General features: G+C 33.5%; 1 long non-coding RNA gene across 1 annotated transcript; it reads left to right on the top strand.

Moving 5' to 3' along the window:
* Positions 1–869: 869 nt before the first annotated feature.
* On the top strand, positions 870–3,744 carry LOC133033675 (uncharacterized). The gene is made up of 3 exons (XR_009685799.1): positions 870–2,312; positions 2,433–2,494; positions 3,430–3,744. It is a non-coding gene; the product is annotated as an uncharacterized LOC133033675 (long non-coding RNA).
* Positions 3,745–25,852: the final 22,108 nt, after the last annotated feature.

Genomic DNA, 25,852 nt, shown 5'->3' with positions numbered 1-25,852 from the left:
AATAGGCCCAAAAAAAAAAAACTAAATGGGCCTAATTAATAAAATCTATCAAAAATTATGATATTTTATTTAGCAACAACAACCTATATGCATCTATAACAAAATTAAACATATAGGCTCACACAGGCACACATTTGGATGGATCCTATCATGTTGCTAGGTCATACACAGATTGAAGAAGATTGTAAAATTTACATGTTACAAATTATTTACTTGACCTATTGACAATTGAACCATGGGTTAAAATCAGATCATTGGATCTGTCAACAAGTTAACCATGGCAATTTAGATCAAGCAATAATAAGTTTTATAAAACTTACACACAAGCTAAAACACATACTCCTGCAATAAGATGAATTGGATAGTTGGATATAGGAATTATTTAATTTTAAATAATAATTTTCGAAAATAATTAAATAATAAAAAAAATTTCGGTTTCTATTAAAATAAAATAATAAAAAAAATTTAAAATTAAACCTACAATTTTTTAAAAAATAGGTTTCAACTAACCTAAATATCATTTAAAAAATAATTGCTAACAACCTTTTAAATTTTTTAAAGTTATTTTATAAATTAAATATAAAATTAAAAAATATTTTTTAGATTTTATAATTTAATTTAAATAAAAAATAACAAAATTTTAAAGTTAGCAAAATATCTTACTTCTATTTAAAATTACATGATTATAGTAATCTTATTTTAAATTTAAATAAGGTCAAATAATTTTAAAAAAAATTTAATTTAAAAAATATTTAATATCTGACCTTTAAATTTAAAAAATAAGATAAAATAATCAAATTTAAAAATAAGATATAAAATCAAGCAAAAAGATAGATTTTTACTTGTTTTCAAATTCAAATTACACTATGTAATAACCAAAATATTAATTATTATGCTATAGTACATAGTTTTAGTAATCTCGATGTGGAGATAGTAATTTTATAGAATATATTAGACTCTTTTTTTTTTTAGCTGCGAGAGTTATGTCATTTTTGGCCTTAATATATATTGGGTTAGGAAGTAATACTATTGCTATTAGTGATAGTTATTTATTTAGTAAATGAGATACTGCTTGATGTTATATACGGTACCATGTTAATAATTATAGCAAATAAATAGTGGTGGCAGTAACATTTTTAGGTGTGAAATGGGGTTGACTTGTTTTATAAAATAGTAGCATTATAATTCCTTAAACGTGTGTAATGGTATAGTATTATTTGATAATAAAAGAAATAACAGTAGGAGTTTTACAGTTAGTTAGTATGATTAAGTTAGCTAATTATTAAGGTATAATTAAGGGTAATATTGAGTATTAGTAGTAGTAACCGATTTTCAAATTGGAGATAAGAATTTCTTAGAGTAGTCTTATTCATGCGGTATTTTTGGATTAATGCATGGAATGAAGTAGAATCATTTCCACATAGGTTGGACGTGGGTAACCATATGTAATTTTGGTCATTATTTTTAATCAAAGTAATAGATGTAAACTATGAGTAAAATAATATTCTGTAAAAATAATAATAATGATAGTGGCATACCTAGTAGTGTGTCATGGAAGAAATCAAATTATAAATGGAGTCTTACCCACACGTGGAGTAAGGCACTAATCTCTCAACAAGTTTTCTGTAGAGATTTAGGTGGAGGATGTTGATAAGTTTGAATAAGTAAATACTAAGAAAATTCTTGGAAGTTATTCTAGACACATGCATGGCATAGAGAGAAACCTATAGAAATATTTGGTTATTTTGACTATCCTACACGTGGCTATCAAATAGAAGCAGTTAGGAGACTTAGTTATAGATAAAGTTTAAATTTGAATTCATATTTAGCTCATTTGTTCTCTTTGACCGATTATGAAGAGGGAGGTTAGAGTTTAGTGACTCATTCAAATATTTTTAATCTAATAATTGGTGTGTTCGTAGTTAATTTTAGCGCCTATAAAAATCTCTAGAGTAAACTCATTATCATCACACACATAAGCTCTATCATAGTCACTCTCAACTCACTAGAAGCCAAAAACTCTCAACATTGTATCTCTCGTCCATTATATACTACAAAGTTGTAGTTATCTTCTTCCATTTATTCACTTGTTTCCTCAAGAGTGAAAGATACTACACTACACCACGCCACAAATATGCTCTCAACATTTTTATCATCTCAACATCACCATCACTCTTACACCGCCATAATATTCTCAAGACCATAATTGTTTTCTCATTTAGTCCTCCTCAAGTTTTGGAAAGCTTTAACAGTAGGCTTGGGCTCAAAGAGTTCATCATAGTGAAGAATAGGATTTCCCCCTAAAAGTTACGGTATGGTCAACTATAATTGTACTATTGCTTTATGGATTCAAGGTTAAGTTTTATATATGTAAATATATGTGTATATATATATCACTATAATATATTCTAATTAATAAGTATGAAACTTAGGATAATCATTGTTTTCCAAGGATCACTCTCATTGCAATCAAGGCTAGGACTCCACATTCGAGGTAAGGAAATTAAGTAGAAAAACATAAGTTTTCTGTATGTAATAACATTCATAGGAAGAGTGGGAATAGTAAAAGAGAAGTTAACTAAGGTCTTCTGCCTGACTCTTTATTGTTTGTTATTTAATGTACTGTATAATATATATTTAAATAATATGTTTATAAGATTCATGTTATTTATGTATGTTTACAGTATTAGAGCATGGCCATTGCTAAAGGTATATATTTAAATAATATGTTTATAAGATTCATGTTATTTAAGTATGTATGTAAATAGTGTGTTTATAAGATTCACATTATTTAACCTAGTTATGTTGTTTGGATAATGGACGGTACAATGGATTCGCATTATTTAAACAATGATATGATTATGGTATGTTTATGATATGATTATGGTATGAATATGATAGGATTATGATATTGTTATGATATGATTATTATGTAGTTATGATATAAATATGATATGGTTATGGTATGATTATAATATGATTATGATATGGTTAGGATATAATTATGATACGCTATTTAAATAATGTATAGTAGTTAAACATTATTTAAATTAGATTTATTGTAGATTATGTGACATGGTTTAACCGAGAAGATAATGGTTAAATACTTGACTGTTGGGTCTATATGGTAGACAGGGGGCCATCTAGTAGTGGGTACGATTTTACTGAACCCAGCCCTCCGCCATTTAGTCTAATAGTTCGAGTTTATTTGCCAAAGTTGAACTCCGGCATAACTATTATTATGTGACTTAGCTTAGGAACTAGTGATTTGCTAATAGTGATAAGATTAAGCTTATATGTATTGCTATTTGTCTAAATATGAGCATCTAAGTTTTAGTTATATGTTTTTCTTTTATTTTATGTGACTACGTGACAAGCATTTCCTTACTGAGTTTAGTAGCTCACCCTTATCAAACTTACCATGTGCAGATTAAGGTTATAAAACTTAGAAAGTCGGTGGCAAGTGAGACCTTGGAGGCTTGTGTGTGTACTCGCTGAGGACCATATAACTGAGGGTGGTCTAGGGCACGCTCCATTTATTTTATTTAGTGTTATTAAATTAATGTCGCAGTTATTTTTATTTATTAATTATTATGTCTTTTAAGTCCAAACTGAGCTCAAATATGAAATATTTTATGTTTATAAATAAAAGCGACATTACAGTTTTTTCGCATTTTAACGCTTGTAACTAAATTAGTAATTTATGAAAAAGTACGGGCGTTACACACTAATATCTAAAATTAAATTTAAAAAATTCAAATTAATTTATTTCTGATATTAGATTTGAAAATTGAAAAGTAAAAATCAAAATACAAAACTACACAAAAAATCGGAAGTTAATTCCATGAAATAACATGAAAAATCGAAGAAAAACGAAAAAAATGCATGCACTACGGACGGTATGCAATGCATACCGTCCTAGGCATGCACACGGGCGGAATGGGCTGAAAGACATGCCCACGGATGCTGCTAGCAGCATCTACGCGCGCGTAGCCCAGCCCCAGGCACACACGGTGCCTTCAGACCGAGAAATCTCGGACAAGGGGCTGTCCGAACCCGCACACGACCGAGAAACAAGGGATTCCCGCGCGCGTGGGTGAGTGATGTCACCCTCATATTTTTCAAAACTTCAAAAAATCATAACTAATTCAAATTGAATCGAAATTGAGTTCTGTAAAAATATAAATTGCTTAATTTTTTTCAAACTATCCAATAAAAATAATTCCAGCAATAGATTTTCAATTATTTTTCACGAAAATTCACAAACATCAATCAATCATCATACAACACACAAAACAACATGATACCATCCAAATAACAAACAAATCGTTTTAAATCCAAATTTCGTGCAAACAAATCAATTACCATGCCTCTGAGGCCATTTTTTGGATATTATTTTACCAGGATCTCAGATCTACTCACAAGTATGTTGATTAACACCCTAAATATGAACTTCTAAAATGATTATAAATAAAACACATATAAAGTATGAGAAACCTTACATTGGGTGCAGCGGAATAATATGTCTCCTTCTGTTCAGATCTCTAACCCTTGTATCCTTTCTGTCGCAGAGTATTATCAAGATCTGAACCTGAATCTCTTTCTCTCCTTTCTGTAATGCTGAATCTCCTTCTTGTTGAATGTCTTTTTTCACGATCTTCCTCACTATGACACTGACATTATCATTCCATGTGACAAATGTTGAGGATAAAAAACTGTAGTTCTTTAAGTAAGGATTCAACCCAAGTAATTTCAGTAGCAACATGAGCAAGAGCCCTGTATTCGAACTCTGTACTGGACCTAGCGACCACAACTTATTTCTTCGATGACCACGATATCAAGGTTTCACCAAAGTATTCACAATAACCACCAACTGACCTTCTGTCATCGACACAACACCCTAGTCTGCATCAAAATAGCCTATGAAGCTTAATTTGTCACTATAACCAATGTGAAGTCCATGATGTAGGGTGCCTTTTTAATATCTTAGGATTCGTTTTGCTGCCCCCAGTGAACTGTTGTAGGTGCTTTTAAGAATTGGCTGAGCTTATTTACAACAAAGCTAATATCTCGTCTAGTATGACATAAATATTGCAGAGCCCCAATTAAGCTTCTGTTAATTGTTAGATTATGCATGATTTCTCCACTTGTCAACAAAATGGATTTTCCTGTTACAATAGGTGTTAGACAGAGCTTTAAATTTACCATGTCATGTCTGCTTAGAAGTTCTTCAATATACTTCCTTTGAGTGAGGTATAACCCTGTTTCATCCCTAGTGACTTCAATTCTTAAGAAGTAGTGAAGATCTTGTTGGGTTTTATGCCCTAAATAAAATTCATTTTAATATAATCAGATTTACTTATTAATATAGATCAGAAATAACATTTAATGTTGCATGGTTTACATGATTTATTTCATGATTATATGTACATAATGTATGAATTCGTCTGAAACCCTTTTCACATACTTGATCCTGTTTATTGTGCTGTTAACACATTGGAAAGTAAACATGACTATGTGAATAAAGTTTCCTAGATTTATCAGACACAGGGTTTTACTGATATGATAATCTACAACAGAGTTTACTTGCATTTGGAGAAATGCTATGTTCTTTCCAGAGCATTGGTTAGAGTAAAGCTCAGGTTGGATGCATGGAGTATGCATCGGAAGGGACCGATATTGAACTTTGACTTAGATTTATTAAACTTACCATAATATCTATTCAAGTCAATATCGCCTAGTTGATCCTAGATCAAATGTTCTTTAATCCTGTTATGATTAGGCTCAATCTTGAAAGGCTATTCGTGTTCTTTGATTTGTTAGTTAAGCCTACTTTTAGGTCAGGGTGATACGTACATTTTGGGAACACGGTAGTGCAATTGAGTGGGAGCGCTAGCATAAACATGGAATCTATAGCTTCTATCTGGCGAATAGTAAGTAAAGGATGATCTCCTTCGAGCTTGACCAAACGAACATAAATGGTGGAGTACTCATTTCACATAAGCTGAAATATCATTTATACGGGGTCAAGTCTTTTAAGGATAAAATACATTGTAGGGTGTTACGGTAATCTAATCCCTTTACAGTGTAGATCATTCATATAGAGGACCATTGATCTCATCAGGATTATAACAATGGATAACTAATGATGCGTCTATATGGTAGAACATATAGAGCATTCTATATACTGAGAGTGCAATTCTAAGTTCTATGCGTGGATTCAACGAAGAATTAATAAGTTAGTGAATTTTAGTGCTAAATTCTTGATCTACTTATTGGAAGCTCGGTTATATAGACCAATGGTCCCCGCACTAGTTGAGATAATATTGCTTGTAAGACTCATATAATTGGTTTTGATTAATCAATTATAATTCTCAAATTAGACTATGTCTATTTGTGAATTTTTTCACTAAGTAAGGGCAAAATTGTAAAGAAAGAGTTTTAGGGGCATATTTGTTAATTATGATACTTTGTATGGTTCAATTAATAAATATGATAAATGACAATATTATTTAATAATTATTTATAGTTATTAAATAGTTAGAATTGACATTTAAATGGTTGAATTTGAAAATTGGCGTTTTTGAGAAAATCAGATGCAGAAAAGATAAAACTGCAAAATTTCAAAAAGTGATGCCGAAATCCACTTGTATCGGGCCGGCCACTTTTGTAGGAAATTTAAACTGATATTTTCATTATTTTAATGCCAAATAATTCAAACCTAACCCCAGTGGAATGCTATAAATAGATAGTGAAGGCTTCAGGAAATTTACACTTAGATTTTCACACTTCTGATTCAGAAAAACCTGAGCCTTCTCTCTCCCTATCTGGCTGACCACTCCCTCTCTCTTTCTTCCCTCTTAAATTTTGAAATCTTAGTAATTATAGTAGTGCCCACACACAGCAAGCAATACCTCAATCATAGTGAGGAAGATCGTGAAGAAAGATTTTCAGCAAGAAGGAGTTTCAGCACTAAAGATTCAGAGAAAGAGATCCAGGTTCAGATATTGATAATGCTCTGCAATAGAAAGGAATCAAGGGCTAGATATCTGAATGGAAGGAGTCATTTAATTCCGCTGCACCCAATGTAAGGTTTCTTAAATTTTATATGTGTATATTTCATCGTTGTAGAAAGTTCATATTTAGGGTGTTAATCAACATACTTGTGAGTAGATCTAAGATCCTAGTAAAATAAATTCCAACAACTTGCCTCAGAGCCATGGTAATTGATTTACTTTCAAGAAATTTGGACTTTAAAATGATTGTTTGATGTTTTGGATGGTATCATGTTGTATTGAGTGTTATTTGATGATTGATTGGTGTTTGTGAATTTTCGTTAAAAATAGTTGAATATCTGTTTCTGGAATTATTTTTATTGGATAGTATGGAAATAATTAAGCAAGTTACTTTTTTACAGAACTCAATTTCGATTTAATTTGAATTAGTTATGATTTTTTGAAGATTCGAAAAAATCGGAGTTGTGTTGAAATTCTCATGCGCGCGCGAAAACTGTCCGTACAGCTCGCAATTTTTTCGTTTTTTCATGCTTTTTCATGGAATTAACTTCCGATTTTTGCGTAGTTCTGTATTTATACTATTACTATTCCTAATTCAATTCTAATTATCATTTTGAATTAATTTAATATTTTTTAAATTTAATTCAAGATATTAGTGTAATTTGAATTTAAAAAATAGTTAGTATCTATCTTATTTGCTTAATAATTTATCTTATTTTTAAAATTTGATTATATATTATCTTATTTTTAAATTTAACGTTAGATTTTAAATTTTTTAAATTAAATCTTTTTTTAAATAATTTGACCTTATTTAAATTTAAAATAAGATAACTATAATCATGTAATTTTTAAAAAGATGTAAGATATTTTGCTAACTTTTAAATTTTGTTATTTTATTTATTTAAATTACATTTAAAATCTCAAAAAGATATTCATTTATCTTTTTTAATTTTTTATTTAATTTTATTTATAAAATAACATTTAATTTTTAAAAGTAGTTAGCAAATTTTGAAATGATATTTAGGTTGGTTGAAACCTAATTTTTCAAAATTGTAGGTTAATTTTAAATTTGAATTTTTAATTTAATTTCAATTTTTTTTTTAATTTTTCGAATTTTTTTTAATTAATTAATTATTTCGAAATTAATTATTTAATTTAAAATTAACTAAATCCTACATCCAACTATCCAGCTAACCTTGTTGCAGGAGTTTGTGTTTTAGCTTATGTGTAAGTTTTCAAAACCTATTATTGCTTGATTGCAAATAACCATGGTTAACTTGTTGACAGATCCAATGATCTGATTTTAACTCATGGCTCCCTTGGTCAAGTTAATAATTTGTAACAGGTATATTTACAATCTTCTTTCATCTGTGTATGACCTAGCAACATGATAGGACCCATCCAAAGTGTGCCTGTGTGAGCCTATGTGTTTAATTTAATTATAGATACATATAGGTTAATGTTGCTAAATAAAATGTCATAGTTCTTGATAGATTTTATTTAGTCCCATTTAGTTTTTGGGCTTAGTCAATTAATAACAGTTGTTCATTTTAAGGTTAAATTCCTCTCTTTTGGACCTTGTGTGAGAGTTTGGAGCCATAGTAGTGGGTACGACATACTGAACCCAGCACCCCCTCACATGAACCACCCCAATTGTGGAGACCCATTTGCCTGATTTGAATAACTGTACTAGGTTAATTAAACTAGTTTAACCTAATAAAATTGATTAGCAACATAATTAATTTCATTTATTTTGAAATTAATTTAAGAAAATCATAGTTTAAAGAATTTTATTCTAAGCTAAACTATGTGTATTTTCTTGTATTTAATTAAATATAGAATTATAACCATCTAGATTCTTTCTGAAGCTTAATTTAAATTTTTCATTAAATATTCCTATTTAAGTTGATATTTAGTTATCTATATCTAATCAACTTAAATCTGAATATCTTTTGAATTTCAAATTTCAAAATTAAGTTGAGGAATTTTAGGCATTGGTTATTTAGATTCTTTAGATATTTTTTTTAAGTTAATATCTTTTTGAATATTAACTTAAAATGAAATATTTTTAAATTAAGTGGTTACAACTTAATTTTTGATATTTAATTAAATTTAAATTTAAAAATATTTAAGTTCTAGATTTTTTCTAATACAACTTAAATTAGATATTTTTTCAATTTTTTTTTTGGAAAAGATACTTAGTCAAATAAGATATTTTCTAGATAGTTATTTCTAGACTACTTATTATTTCTAATATTAAATAGGAAAATATTATACATTGTGAAATTAATTATTTAAATAATTAATTTTGGTACAATTTATTTTAAGTATAATTTTTCCTAGTATTAAACTAGAGATTAATAATTAAGCCTTCTCTACATTTAATTATTTATTTCTTGAATTTAATACATTTAATTAATTTGAAAATTAAATACCTAAGTTGATTTTCATCATGATACTTAAATATTTCTTTTTCATGACACTTAATTAAATAGAAAATTATTTTTAGTTGAAATTTATTTTTTCAACTAAATTTAAATAATTTTTCAAAATATATTTTTTCTTTATTTTATTAATCAAATTTTGAAATTGCATTTCTTAAATGCTAGAATTTTGAATTTTATTTGAAAAATAGATTAAAGTTGTAAATTATTTATTTTAATTTTGGACCAACTTAAATCAATGATTTTTTCATTTATTGATTAATTTAAAATAAATTGAATTAAAGTATATTATTAGACATTGAATTAATTAGTCAAAGGAAAATCTAGATAGATGATATTTTTGCTTGAAGTATTTTTCTAGTGTATTTAATTAAATAGAAAATTAATATTTAAGTTGATTTTCATCATCATACTTAAATATTTGAAATTTTCTTATATATTTAATTAAATAGGAAAATTATATATTTTTTTTGTTGTAAATTAATTTTATTAATTAATTTTGGGCCAACATTAAATTAGAATAGTTTTTCCAAGATTAATTTTTATTTTAACATGCAATTTCGAAAATTGTGTCCTAGAATACTTTAATTTTTCGAAATGCAATATATATATTTATAAAAAATTAAATTTGAGTTGTAAATTAATTTAAATTAATTTTGTAACAACTTAAATTGAATATTTTTCTAAATATTTATTGGAAATTATTACTAAGATGGAAATAATTCATGTTATTTTCATATCCATCTAAGTAAAATTTATAAATATTAAATTAAAATTTATATTTAGAATTTTTCATTCTAAATTGGAAATTTTAATTAATAAATATATATATTTAAAATAAATAGATTAAATAAAGAGAATCAAAGAAAATACAACTCTTTTTAAATAATGAGCTTTATTATTAAGATATTCGATCTCCATTGTAGGTTTTACACCGCGTTTGTTTTAGTGAGTAATCCTCCCTAATGGAGGAACGTTCATTAGCAATTTCGCACCGTTTAATCTTGAATGATAAGTAGTTTGTAAGTGTTTTGTATGGTATGGATCACCCTAATGGTGGCGACCATACTTGACTTGCAAATTATGAAACAATGGTGGAAGCTCATAAGATAGAATTGCCTTGACTCTCGCCTAAACGGGACAACGCTGAATTCCAATCTTGATCGAATAAAAGGTTGCTAGAATGTTTAACATTTTAGATGAGCTGAGAACTCTATTCAATGGATGGTAGCTTTGACTCTTGCCTAAACGGGACACTGATATCAGTTTGTTGAAAACCTTGGAAATTATTTAGGATTGTAAGTTTTAGTATTTTAACTTGTCATTCCTACTTGCTATATGTTTATAATTTCTGAATTGTGTATGAATTTATATTGAACCATATTATTTTCTGTTATTAAGTTGTAGTTTAATTTCGAATCTTCATTGTTGGTCTAACTTGTCTTGTTTATCTAATGAGATAAATCCCTAGTGGATTTTCACCATTAGACATACATAATAGTGTTAGATCTCGAAAGATAAATATTGTATATGCGACATCTAGCTGTTCATCAATTGATGACACCTTAGACTAGTATTTTTACGATATGAAACAAGAAGATTGTATAAATAAGATTACTTTGACATTCGCTAATCGAAGCATCGTTGGATTCTTATTTATAAACGAAATTATCCTAATTCCTCTTAGCTTATTCATTTCGAATTAGCTTCAAAACATATCATTGGATGAATGGTCTATAAATCATTTCATGTCATTCTATATTTTCTCTTAAGAAATTAAATGACGCATATGATTACAATCCCAAAATTCTATTCCCAATTGATATAAATCCTCAATCTTAGAAATCTCCTGCTTGTATGGGCAAATAAGACTTAGAATTAAATTAGTAGTGGTGGTCCAAGATAGAATTACTCATTATATTTGGTATAAATTTTAAGTCTTTGACTTTAATTTTAGATTCCAAATAGAAATTTTCTTATATTTCTTATTCCAGATACAATACAGTTACACTTTCTCAAGTGTTTAATATCCATCTTTTATTAATGGATTCAAACTGTATGGAATATGAGTTAGGTATTCTGTGACCAGGATCCACTTGCACTATTCTAAGAATTCTTTTATAAACCTAAGTCATCAAAAGACACTACCACATTTTTTTTAATCTATGGCATTTGTATCTTGTTCATAGTGGATTTGACAAGATCAATCTCTGCAAAGAGTTAATATGCCTATATCCACTGAAAGTAGTTCATCTCATTCGCAGATGGATGTACATTCAGGGGTGGATATGAGTTTTTTGTTGTATTCTTAAAACGATCACTCTAGATTATACCTTATGCAAAGAAATTTGAAATGTTTGAAAAATTTCATTAATTTCTAGCAATGGTTAAAACCATTAAAGTAAGTGGTTAAAGATCTTGCGAACTGATAGGGGTGGAGAAATAGTTAGTTGATATGCAGTTCAAAGATCATTAATTTGATTTTTGAATTATATCCAAACTTACCTCCCCAGAAATTTCGAGTTGCATGTTGATGATTAGTTACTAGTTGTTGCCTAATTCCTTCTATGGTAATACAATTTCAGAATGATGTAATGGTTGTATACTTAATGTAAATCATTACTAGATTCATGGATGACCTAATCAAAATCTTAAGAAAAGCTAGAACTGTTAACCATGGTTTGTTAGCTGTTCTAAGTGATTAGGGGTGGACCATCCCATTGTCAATAGATAAGAAAGTGTTTGTTCAAACAAATACTACTTTTCTAAGATAATGACTAAGTCTGAAAACAAGTAGCAAATAAAGGAGATATTTTTCTTGATTCCAAAAGTGTTCTATCATCTTATATAACATATGATGATCCCACTGCCTCTGTTGTCTTGTCACAACTGAAGAGATCAATACCATTTAGTTTTCTTCGACATAATTCACGGTACCTTGTCGTAGTGGGAGAGTTTCTAGGAACTCACCTTCTTATGACTTGGGAGACACTAGTGATTAAAATCCATTGTGAGTTTAAACAAGTAATGGATTGTCAAGATAAGAAACTAAGAAGAAAGCCAATAGATCTATGGTTTAATCCATTCACATGGAGTAACCTAAAGTTTTCTATTACAAGGACATAAAAGGAAATTTTCATTTATAAGTCTATTCAATGGACTTAACAAACTTCCTGTTCCTAGTATTATAGGTTTGAGTTTATCTAAACCTATGTCTTGTGGTATACCTGGTAATTACTTACTCTAATGCAAGCAACTTACTTTAGTAAGATGCTGAAGGATTTTCTTTCTAATGGCAATCTAAAGAAGCTTCACAACTTCTTAGACATAGATTTTATTTATCTAAGGAAAAGTCTCAACTATTCCAGAAAAGATAAAGCCATTTCTTATATCAACAGTGAGAGGTCTTATATATGCTTTTGTATGCCTTAGACCAGACACCTGCTGTTGAGTGGGAGTAATGAGTAGGTATCAGATTAATCCAGGAGAAGAACATTGGAAGACAATCAAGTAAATCTTAAGATAAAGAAGAGGAACTATATGTTAGTCTATAAGGGTGTGTTTAAAACTCTTAGACTACACTATATCAGATTTCGAAATTTGCCTCTGTGCTAGTAAATTTGTCTGATAAGATGGTGATTACTCTGGGGGTGGAATAGTGATTTTGGAGAAGTGTAAAAACCTATCTGAAGTCTATAGGTCTACCAGAGAGGGACTGAATGTTAAGGTTGCAGGAAAGGTACTTATTTAGTCTAAGGAAAGTTCTATACATTTTTGGCACCATTCCAAATTGCCTTAAACTACTGTTGTTAATTTCCTGATTAACCAAAAGTAGTTGCCAAAGGTATAGAATCCAGTATCCCAAGAGAGTAGACATATAGAGAGGAATTTCACATTATAAATGATTTTGTTATTAAAGGAAGAGTAATGGTGGAGAAAAGGTTGTGTTTAATTCAACCTTTCAGATCCTATTACGAGGAGTTTACTACTACTACACTTGATTTGTATATCAAGGTGTTGAGATTATTTGAAATGCACTTTTTGTTTTATATTAGTGCAAGTGGGAGTTTGTTGGGTTTTATGCCCTAAATAAAACTCATTTCAATATAATCAGATTTACTTATTAATATAGATCAGAAATAAAATTTAATGTTGCATGGTTCACATGATTTATTTCATGATTATATGTACATAATGTATGAATTCGTCTGAAACCCTTTTCACATACTTGATCCTGTTTATTGTGCTGTCAACACATTGGAAAGTAAACATGACTATGTGAATAAAGTTTCCTAGATTTATCAGACACAGGGTTTTACTGATATGATAATCTACAACAGAGTTTACTTGCATTTGGAGAAATGCTATGTTCTTTCCAGAGCATTGGTTAGAGTAAAACTCAGGTTGGATGCATGGAGTATGCATCGGAAGGGACCGATATTGAACTTTGACTTAGATTTATTAAACTTACCGTAATATCTATTCAAGTCAATATCGCCTAGTTGATCCTAGATCAAATGTTCTTAATCCTGTTATGATTAGGCTCAATCTTGAAAGGCTATTCGTGTTCTTTGATTTGTTAGTTAAGCCTACTTTTAGGTCAGGGTGATACGTACATTTTCGGAACACGGTAGTGCAATTGAGTGGGAGCGCTAGCATAAACATGGAATCTATAGCTTCTATCTGGCGAATAGTAAGCAAAGGATGATCTCCTTCGAGCTTGACCAAACGAACATAAATGGTGGAGTACTCATTTCACATAAGCTGAAATATCATTTATACGGGGTCAAGTGTTTTAAGGATAAAATACATTGTAGGGTGTTACGGTAATCTAATCCCTTTACAGTGTAGATCATTCATATAGAGGATCATTGATCACATCAGGATTATAACAATGGATAATTAATGATGCGTCTATATGGTGGAACATATAAAGCATTCTATATACTGAGAGTGCAATTCTAAGTTCTATGCGTGGATTCAACGAAGAATTAATAAGTTAGTGAATTTTAGTGCTAAATTCTTGATCTACTTATTGGAAGCTCGGTTATATAGACCCATGATCCCCGCACTAGTTGAGATAATATTGCTTGTAAGACTCATATAATTGGTTTTGATTAATCAATTATAATTCTCAAATTAGACTATGTCTATTTGTGAATTTTTTCACTAAGTAAGGGCGAAATTGTAAAGAAAGAGTTTTAGGGGCATATTTGTTAATTATGATACTTTGTATGGTTCAATTAATAAATATGATAAATGACAATATTATTTAATAATTATTTATAGTTATTAAATAGTTAGAATTGGCATTTAAATGGTTGAATTTGAAAATTGGCGTTTTTGAGAAAATCAGATGCAGAAAAGATAAAACTGCAAAATTTAAAAAGTGAGGCCCAAATCCACTTGTATAGGGCCGACCAATTTTGTAGGTAATTTAAACTGATATTTTCATTATTCTAATGCCAAATAATTTAAACCTAACCCTAGTGGAATGCTATAAATAGATAGTGAAGGCTTCAGGAAATTTACACTTAAATTTTCACACTTCTGATTCAGAAAAACCTGAGCCTTCTCTCTCCCTATCTGGCTGACCACTCCCTCTCTCTTTCTTCCCTCTTAAATTTTGAAATCTTAGTGATTATAGTAGTGCCCACACACATCAAGCAATACCTCAATCATAGTGAGGAAGATCGTGAAGAAAGATTTTCAGCAAGAAGGAGTTTCAGCACTAAAGATTCAGAGAAAGAGATCCAGGTTCAGATATTGATAATGCTCTGTAACAGAAAAGAATCAAGGGCTAGATATCTGAACGGAAGGAGTCATTTAATTCCGCTGCACCCAATGTAAGGTTTCCTAAACTTTATATGTGTTTATTTCATCGTTGTAGAAAGTTCATATTTAGGGTGTTAATCAACATACTTGTGAGTAGATCTAAGATCTTGGTAAAATAAATTCCAACAGATCTCTCAAGTCTTTGAGTGAAAACAACCTGTTGAGTTAAATGATAAACTCTTTTAATTTGTCTCCATTGTTCCATGTCACTATGGTATATCATCTACATAGATGAGCACTAAAATGATTAGTTTTTTATCCTTGTAATAGATAAGGGAAGTGTCAACTTTAGATTTTTTAAACTTCCAGCCAATTAAAGTGCCTTTCAACCTGTTAAAACATGCCCTTGGTGCTTATTTTAGGCCATACAAAGATTTGTGCAATTTATACACATAGTTTGGTTTGGTAGGGTCTTCAAAGAGTTTCAAATTAATTTTCAGCCATGGTTTTAAATTGAATAAAGGCATTTAAGGCATCTAATTTTTGTTTGAGGGGATATAACCAACTGTAGTCATTAACAAAATGGATGTAAAATTTGAAGTTAGTGTTGGAATTAACTGGGGAAGGTCCCCATAAATCTGAGTGGATTAATTCAACCATTTTTGTGGCCTTACTGTTAAACAATTTGAAAGGTGGAGCATGAGATTTTCAATATTGACATGCATCACAGAAACTTAATTTTTCATTAATTCAAACTGGTACATTGCTAGAGTTTAAGACAAGTCGAAGAAACCTATCAGATGGATGACCTAAACGTTGATGCCGAGCATCATTCTCGAAAAGAAAATTTGACTGTTGGATAGTATTTGCAGAGTAGACAACTACTAGTTTAGTGACCGAATCGGGCTGATTAAACTTCACAGGAATAGAGCTGAATTGGTACAAGCCATCTCTAAGCATCCCTTGAAGTAGTACTTTCTTGTGGCCTTGTGCTTCACGACATAAACGTGAGAGTCAAATTCAATTGTATATCATTATCTTTTGTTAGTTGAGATATACTTATGAGATTTTTAATAATATCAAGGACACCTCAGACATCTTTTAAACCAAGGGATGTAAGAGGTTCTTTTGTAGGCAATGTACCAGATCTAATGTGAGTGCTGGTTAAGGGATAACCATTACCAACAATTAACTTATCCTTGCCACCATATTCATGTTTCTGGTTTAGATTACCTCCATCTGTTGTGACATGGTTGCTGGACCTATTGTCTGCATACCAAGCATCATTATTGATAAGTTTAGGAGTAGCAACAAAAGCTGATGGCCTTGGTTTTCCCTGTGCTCTATTGTTGTGAGGGTCTGTTCCCATATAGGTATCATCATACCTATTGTAACAGATAGCAACAGAGTGACCAAACTTCCTACAAACTTGGCAAGTGAGTTTTGAGTTGTTATTGTTGTTGAAACATCCACAACCTCTTCCTCTAGTGTTACCACCACCACTGTTGTTGGAGTAGTTCCCTCGACTATTGAAACATCCACAACCTCTTCCTCTAGTGTTACCACCACGACTGTTGTTGGAGTAGTTCCCTCGACTAGATGGTGTGTTCAGTGGTGGTGTTTGTCCTAGTTCGCGACTAGTGTAATGAGATCTGTTGGCCAAATTTACATTAGGCAAGGCTGTGGACTTAGGGTTGCCATTCAAGTTATGATGCAATTCAATCTTGCTAGAAAAACTGAGTACCAATTCCTGTAACTCCTACCAAGTGGTACTAATACGAGCCTCGATTTAAGACACAATAGGGAGATAGTCAACATCCAAACCAGATAAAATATTAGCAATAAGGTGAGTTTCAAGCTAAGGGTCCCCTACAAGTGCCAAACGGTCACAGGCTTTTTTTTTTTTTTTGTCAAAGATACTCAACCATGGTAGTGTTACCTTTACTTATAATCTGAATGGTCGTTCTTGTGCCATCCATTTTGGACTTAGAATGAGCTCCATGGAGATTCTCTAGGGCTCTCCAAAGAGAAGCAGAGGTATAACACCCCATTACCTCTGTTGCTATGGCTTCAGTCATGGAGCTGTGCAACCCATCAAGAGTTGATTACTAACAATCCAATGCTCATAGTCAAGGTTAACTTGGACTCCAAGCTCTGCCTCTGCTTCACCATTTTCCTCCAACCCTCTCCATATTTGGCCTCTCTCTCAGCCAAAATAGTTTTTTTTTTGGCCAAATCTGGCCGTCGGTGCCGTCCAAGCCGTCGTCGGAGCACACCCTCCAAGCCGTCCGTAAGCCCAAAAATCCCTACACTTTTTATTTTTTATTTTCGTCTCTATGACAATAATCTCTCTCACTTGTTTGGATTGCAAGAGTTGACTATGGTGTCTTTCAATAGGCTGCGGAAGACGACCGATTTTGTATAAAGAAGTTCAATCCTTTAGAATGTGAGTAATGAATTTATATTATTTAAATCTATAAAATAAATTTTATATTTTTTTCCTTTTGAATTAGGTTTTGATTTGGATTTATTTTATGTTTATTTGATTTAGGTTTCGTCCTATAGTGGTGGCACTATAATTAGAAATTAGAATACAAACTGTGTAATAAAGGTGATATTTATATTCAATCAACAGTTTATACTATACTATGTTGCCCAAATTGTAGTAGAAAATTAAAAATAAATTATAAATTAATTTTGAACTTCATTTTTAATTTAATAAAAATTGAAATATTAAAACTTAAGTAAATAATTTAAATTTTTTTAGATTAATATTTTTACGATTACATAATTTAACAATTTAATAAGTAAGAAATTTATATTTAAATTAATATGATGAATAGTTATTAATTAACTTGTCATATTATAAGTCTTGATATTGAGAAAAATGTGAGATGTGAGATATAAATTAATATAATATTTCTAAAAGTTTCATTATCATAAGTAAATGATTGTAAAAATAATTCATGATTTCTAAAAATATGAATAATTAAATAATTTATCATAATAGTCATTTTAATTTATTAAAAATAGAAAAAATATATGATATGTTAATTATTCAATTTAAAAAGTTTCATAATTTTAAATAATATTTTTAAAAATAATTTAAATAAAAAAATTAAAAATAATAAATAAGTTTAATAATTAAAAAAATTAAGTGAATAAATAATGAATTCATAATAATAAAGATAATTCATCATAATAAGTGACCATAAGTTGTTTAAAATTCATCATAATAATCTTCTTTATTTAAATTTTTTTTAGATGGAGATTGATAAAAGTTGGATAACAAAAAAATCGTTGTGATGATGCTTATTGGGAAAGTGTTCAAGCCTTTATTGAATTTGCATTGAAACATATAGACTCTAGTGGAAAAATTTTATGTCCATGCGTGAGATGTCAAAATATGAGATGACATGATCTATTAATCGTGCAGATACATATTTTTGACAAGGGCTTTGGAAGTTGTTATCAAAAGTGGATTTGGCATAGAGAATCAAGTTGACCTCTTGTCAATGGTATTCACGAGGACAATGAAGGTGATGATGAGATGGCTGATGTCATAAATGATTTCTTTTTTTCAATAGTTGATGAGACAACAACTACTGCTGACGAAAATCATAGTGGTCATTACGACAAAATATTTAAGGAGATTGAAGCTGAGTTGTACCCTGGCTGTGATTGGATATCGTTGCTCAATATTCTAGCAAACTGTTGGGTTTTATGCCCTAAATAAAACTCATTTCAATATAATCAGATTTACTTATTAATATAGATCAGAAATAACATTTAATGTTGCATGGTTCACATGATTTATTTCATGATTATATGTACATAATGTATAAAATAATCTGAAACCCTTTTCACATACTTGATCCTGTTTATTGTGCCGTCAACACATTGGAAAGTAAACATGACTATGTGAATAAAGTTTCCTAGATTTATCAGACATAAGGTTTTACTGATATGATAATCTACAATAGAGTTTACTTGCATTTGGAGAAGTGCTATGTTCTTTCCAGAGCATTGGTTAAAGTAAAGCTCAGGTTGGATGCATGGAGTATGCATCGGAAGGGACCGATATTGAACTTTGACTTAGATTTATTGAACTTACCGTAATATCTATTCAAGTCAATATCGCCTAGTTGATCCTAGATCAAATGTTCTTAATCCTGTTATGATAAGGCTCAATCTTGAAAGGCTATTCGTGTTCTTTGATTTGTTAGTTAAGCCTACTTTTAGGTCAGGGTGATACGTATATTTTGGGAACACGGTAGTGCAATTGAGTGGGAGCGCTAGCATAAACATGGAATCTATAGCTTCTATCTGGCGAATAGTAAGCAAAGGATGATCTCCTTCGAGCTTGACCAAACGAACATAAATGGTGGAGTACTCATTTCACATAAGCTGAAATATCATTTATACGGGGTCAAGTGTTTTAAGGATAAAATACATTGTAGGGTGTAACGGTAATCTAATCCCTTTACAGTGTAGATCATTCATATATAGGATCATTGATCACATTAGGATTATAACAATGGATAACTAATGATGTGTCTATATGGTGGAACATATAGAGCATTCTATATACTGAGAGTGCAATTCTAAGTTCTATGCGTGGATTCAACGAAGAATTAATAAGTTAGTGAATTTTAGTAATAAATTCTTGATCTACTTATTGGAAGCTCGGTTATATAGACCCATGGTCCCCGCACTAGTTGAGACAATATTGCTTGTAAGACTCATGTAATTGGTTTTGATTAATCAATTATAATTCACAAATTAGACTATGTCTATTTATGTATTTTTCACTAAGTAAGGGCGAAATTGTAAAGAAAGAGTTTTAGGGGCATATTTGTTAATTATGATACTTTGTATGGTTCAATTAATAAATATGATAAATGACAATATTATTTAATAATTATTTATAGTTATTAAATAGTTAGAATTGGCATTTAAATGGTTGAATTTGAAAATTGGCGTTTTTGAGAAAATCAGATGCAGAAAAGATAAAACTGCAAAATTGCAAAAAGTGAGGCCCAAATCCACTAAGCATGGCCGGCCACTTTTGTAGGCAATTTAAACTGATATTTTTATTATTTTAATGCCAAATAATTCAAACCTAACCCTAGTGGAATGCTATAAATAGATAGTGAAGGCTTCAGGAAAATTACAATTCTGATTCAGAAAAACCTGAGCCTTCTCTCTCCCTATCTGGCCGACCACTTCCTCTCTCTTTCTTCCCTCTCAAATTTCGAAATTCTTAGTGTATGAGTAGTGCCCACACACAGCAAGTGATACCTCAACCATAGTGAGGAAGATCGTGAAGAAAGACTGTCAGCAAGAAGGAGTTTCAGCATCAAAGATTCAGAGAAAGAGATCCAGGTTCAGATATTGATAATGCTCTGCTACAGAAAGGAATCAAGGGCTAGATATCTGAACGGAAGGAGTCATATTATTTTGCTGCACCCAATGTAAGGTTTCCTAAACTTTATATGTGTTTATTTCATCGTTTTAGAAAGTTCATATTTAGGGTGTTAATCAACATACTTGTGAGTAGATCTAAGATCCTGGTAAAATAATTTCCAACACAAAATTGATGCATTTAAAAGTGCAAGGAAAAATTCCGAATAATATATTTGATGAATTATTGAAACTGTTGAAGTTTTCTTTTCCAAAGGAGAACAACATACCTACATCACATTATGAGGCCAAGAAAAAGATAAGTAGATTAGGCTTGGGGTATCAATCAATTCATGTGTGTGTACATGATTATTGCTTATTTTACAATGAAAATGCATCTAAAGAATCTTGTCCGGTGTGTGGGACTAGTAGATGGATTAACGAAGCAACAAATGGAAAGAAGATACCACAAAAGGTGATGCGTTACTTTTAGTTGACTCCACGTCTGAAAAGGTTGTATAGTTCTGGACATACTGCAAAGGAGATGGTATGGCATCATACTGGGAGAGTTAGAGAAGATGGTGTCATGTGTCATCCTGTAGATGCACAAAAGCGTTGAAAAACTTTGACAACAGGCATCCCGATTTTGCGAGAGACTCAAAAAATGTTTGCTTAGGGTTGGCTGCTGATTGATTTAATCCATTTGGAAATATGAGTGAATCGTAAGCATGTGGCCTGTAGTGTTGGCAATCTATAATCTTCCATCGTGCTTGTGTATGAAGGACAACAACTTCATGTTGACTACTCTTATTCTTGGAGCCAAATCACCAGGAACGGATATGGATGTATTTTTAAGGCCATTGATGGATGAATTGAAGGAATTATGGGTGAATGGGGTTGATATAAGAGATGCTACTACCAATTCAATGTTTAAGATGCGTGCGACTCTGTTGGGGATTGTGAATGATTTTCTTGCTCGTAGTAGTTTATTTGGGTGGAGTGGTCGAGGTTACAAGACTTGCCCTACATGTAACGAAGACACTTGTTCCATGAGAGTGCTCGGTAAGACCTCTTATGTTGGCCATAGGAGGTTTTTACTGTCTAATCATCGAATGAGATATGATTGCACATTTGATGGAACAATTGAGAAGAGAATTTTTCGTTTTGTTCCCTAAATAAAACCCATTTCAATAAAATCAGATTTACTAATTGTTGACCGAGGTTTTCGGCAACTAATAAAATATGATTATATTATTGAGCTGTAAGAAAGTGAGAGAAGGATTTTTACGTGGTTGGGGCGTTAATGAGCCTTAGTCCACGAGTCTTTGTTATTTATGGATGTATTTAATACAGCATTTATGCTTGGGAGAATGTCACCCTTATAAATACGGAGAATGTTCTTGGTGAGTATTTATTCTTCTTGCTCATATGCAGCCCAAGATTCTCGATCCCATTTAATGAGCTTTGAGGGGGTATTTATAGTGTTCTGGTGGGGTAATCCCTAGAATTCTTCTTACAAGTGTATCTGTAAGTATCCATAAAGTTGGGTATTCCCAATGAATATACCATGGGTAATGCATGGTCAAATCCCTAGGTGTTGTAGGGTTTTTATGAAGAATGTCCTTTTTGCCTTGTGATTGATGTGACTCTTCGCAGTGTAGCCATCGCTAGACTTAAATGATCATTACTGTGGCGCTGCTGGTTGGAGGTTGTGCCGTCAGACTTTATTGCGTGTTGCAGTCCCAACACGCTTCCTCCCATGCAGCATTAAATGGGACTTGATTGCTCAGGAGAAGCGTGACACCTCACGGAGAGGCTTTATGCTATGCGAGCTTCCGGGAGCACCTTGTACTCCGGGTGCCTCCTCCGGGACCTATGCCCAGGGTGTTTCCTTGTGGCATACAAAGACTTAGCAAATATTCATAAGTTATCTGATCCACGTGTCCCTGTTCGGTTGGTCCACGTATATTAGGTGAAATCAGGGGCAACATTTACCCCCCAAGCCTTGTTTACTTGAAAAATAAACCAAGGCTTGCTCAGGTACCTCCGGTTGACTCCTCGGTTCCCTGGCTCAAGCTTAGAGCGCGTGAGGGCGTATTTAATGATGGCATTTAATGCAACGATTCGCTTTTTGCAAAGGTGTCTCCGGCCGACTCCTCGGTTTCCCGGCACGAGCTTGGAGCTCGTGAGGGTGCATCTAATGATGGCATTAAATGCAGCGATTCGCTTTTTGCAGAGGTCGATTCGTTTCGTGCCCGTTGATTGATGCGGCACATTAATGGTGTCAGACGGATACTCAAACGTTTCCACCGCCTTTATTGCAAATCAATCTAGCCCGTTGATCTTTAGGTATTTGAATCGTGCGTTTCCCCCACCGTTCGATTGGTAGGTGGTGACGCCTGTTCCTCATGCACTTTTGCCTATAAAAGCCACCACCTTTCCTTCATTTCGGTTACTTTCCATTTCTTGCCAACTTTGCTTGAATTTCCTAGAGAGAAAATTCTCAAAACCAGCACGAAACCTTTGAACACTTTGCCATTTTTTCCAGTTCTTCCTTGCTTGCTGCTATCGGTCCTTCTCGTCTTTACTCGACTCACAACAGGACCCCCAGTTCAACACTTCACTGTAAGTTTCTTGCATCCTTTGGTAGTGACATGCTTTTACTCGTTCTGTTTGTTCTTTTCTGGGTATGCAAGTGTTTAGGTTCTTTATGTATTCTGTTTTGCATTTACTGCTTTAGTTGTAGGATCGCCATTATCATGCCTCTATTATTATTGTGCATTCTCGTTGATGAAGACCATACGTTCTTCGTTCAATGGTTGTTTAGGGCATAGAATAGGGTCTTTTTCTTTCTGTTCCCCTTATTGTGTAAAACCACCTTCTGCGATTTTACTGCACCCGACACTTGTTTAGGGAATCTTTCTAGGGTTTCCCGTGTGACACGTGTCCGGAGGGGGCCTCTTTCCAGCGGTTAGGGGACCCCCATTCCCTTTTTCTTGACTTAGGGTTTGGTATGGGGCCTAACTGCTGGGATTTTCTCTTTCTTTTTTTTTTCTTTTCACAGAATAGAAAGTGTCTGCCTCTGGTTCGAAATCCTCAAAGGCAAGTGGGAAACGCATGGCTACTCTAGAAGAGGTCTCCTTGGGACCCGTTGCCCAGGAGGGGTATAAGTCCCGGGTGACCGGATGGGAAGCGGCTGAGCTTCATTCCACTTTAACCTGTCCCCATCAACTGGAGAATATTGTGGAAGTTGCTGGGATCAAGCCTTCCACATCTGGAACCTACCATCGGCCACCTCGCGACTCGGAGACGCCCAACCATAACTATGACGGCTTTGGAGCCTGGAGCCAGACGCACCTGATGGCCGCTGCCATGCTTCCTCTTCAGGACTATTTTATTAATTTTCTTGTTTTTGTCGGCCTCGCACCATACCAACTCATTCCCCAAGCTTATCGCCTGCTCTCAGGCTTATTCATTTTTTATGCCGCCCGCGGATGGGGATCTCCCCGCCCGGCGGAAATTTTGTATTTTTATGAACTTGTATCCGTCCCCAAGAAGGGGGACAAACTTAAGGACGGTTTTTATGGTTTCCGGATCCATCCTGCTAACAAAGGGGTGGTTCCATATAATAGGCAGACTCACGTCAAGGAGTATCGCCATCGCCTTTTCTTTTCCTCCGGGTTCAGGGCAGTGGACCACCCGGAGCTCCTTACCGAGTGGGTGAGGATCCCTCCCTATCAGCGGACGGCCCCTACACAGACCTTCCTCCGGAGGGCCCAGGCCTTTGCCTCTTATGACTGAGCCGACCTTCACGTCGGGGGTTTGGTCACTACGGAAAACTGCAGGAAGGCCAAACTTATCCTTCCGCATCAATCCGTGGAGGACTCAAACCTCTCCCGGGTCATCTGTCCCAATGTAAGTGCGTCGGTCGCGGAGAAGACCTTCCGGGACGAGATTATCGCCACGGCAGAGAAAAAATATCAGGACTATCTCTACCGGAAGGCACAGGAGAAGGCATACTTGCAGGCCCAGGCGGCCTCCGGGTGGGGACTTCGCGTGGGGAGTCTAGTGGTAAGAAGAAGCCAGGCGATTTCCGTGAAGTCCGAGACTAAATTTTTTGACAAGATTCTTCAAGAAGAGATTGGAGATCGTCCCGCTGGGAGGTCCCTTCGCGTTGAGGATTCTTCGGAGAGAAGGGCTCCTAGGCCACAGCCTTCGGTTCGAGAGCCAAAACTCAGGGGCTCCTGGTGCCAGCACTTCCGGTGCTGGCAGTAAGTCTCCTTTGATAATTCATTATGTTCCTTCTGTTGGCGAATATGCCAGTCGTAGACCCGTTGGGTTCGACGAGCGTCTATATAGGTTTAGGATGCCCTCGACCCGGTGGGGGGATCGTTTGAAGGAGTTCTATTTTTCAAACTTAGGAGATTTTCTAGGTCGGTCCCGGGTGGGTTCTGGTCCTCCAGAACCTGTTCCCTTAGGTCCTTCAGCTTACATTACATCCAGCTGGTTCCGGCCTTCGGACAGCTACCTTGGAGAGGATGCTGCCAGCATTAAAGTTCAGGACTTTGCTAGGGCCGAATTAGGAAGTTCGGGTAGGAGTAGTTTATTTGCCATATCTTGTGTAAGGGGTTTCCCACGGATGTCTAACACTTGCCTATTTTTGTTAAACCGGTACCTCCATGGACGCCATCTTGGACCAGCTTGCCGGAGTTCATACTCCTGAGGCTCCTCCGGCCTTTACTTCTTCCCCAATAGCCCCTGCCCTAAGGGCCTCTTCCAGCGCTCCCCCTGACACTATTGACTTAGTAGATGACGAGGAGGTGCTACCGGGAGAATGTCAAGAAAAGCAATGGGGCTTTTCTGAGGAAGTCGCAGAAGGTGCGGGAGAGCTCCGGGCTCTTCCTGGGGACGCTGAAGAAGGTGAAGAAGAGCCCGAGGTTGCTCTGATTCGCAAGCGCAAGGGCAAGATGGTTGCCCAGGATGAGCCCAAGCGGCCTCGGAGAGCTGACACTCCTGCCCATGGTCTCGACGGTGGGGTCTCCCCCATGGAAGAACATCCTGCTCCTCCCAACATTGTGCTTACTCCAGTTCCTGGGGATGAGGTGAGGCAAGAGCTCCGGATAGCCAAGCATAACTATGCCATGGACGAGTACTCCCGGGGATTTGCCGAGGTGGAAGCCCTTAGGAGGGTTCTGCGGGTTGAGATGCACGAAA

This window comes from Cannabis sativa, chromosome 1 (assembly GCF_029168945.1).
Source record: "Cannabis sativa cultivar Pink pepper isolate KNU-18-1 chromosome 1, ASM2916894v1, whole genome shotgun sequence".
Lineage (NCBI taxonomy): Eukaryota > Viridiplantae > Streptophyta > Magnoliopsida > Rosales > Cannabaceae > Cannabis > Cannabis sativa.
Note: the sequence above shows the minus strand (reverse complement) of the source record. Positions and strands in the feature narration are given on the sequence as shown.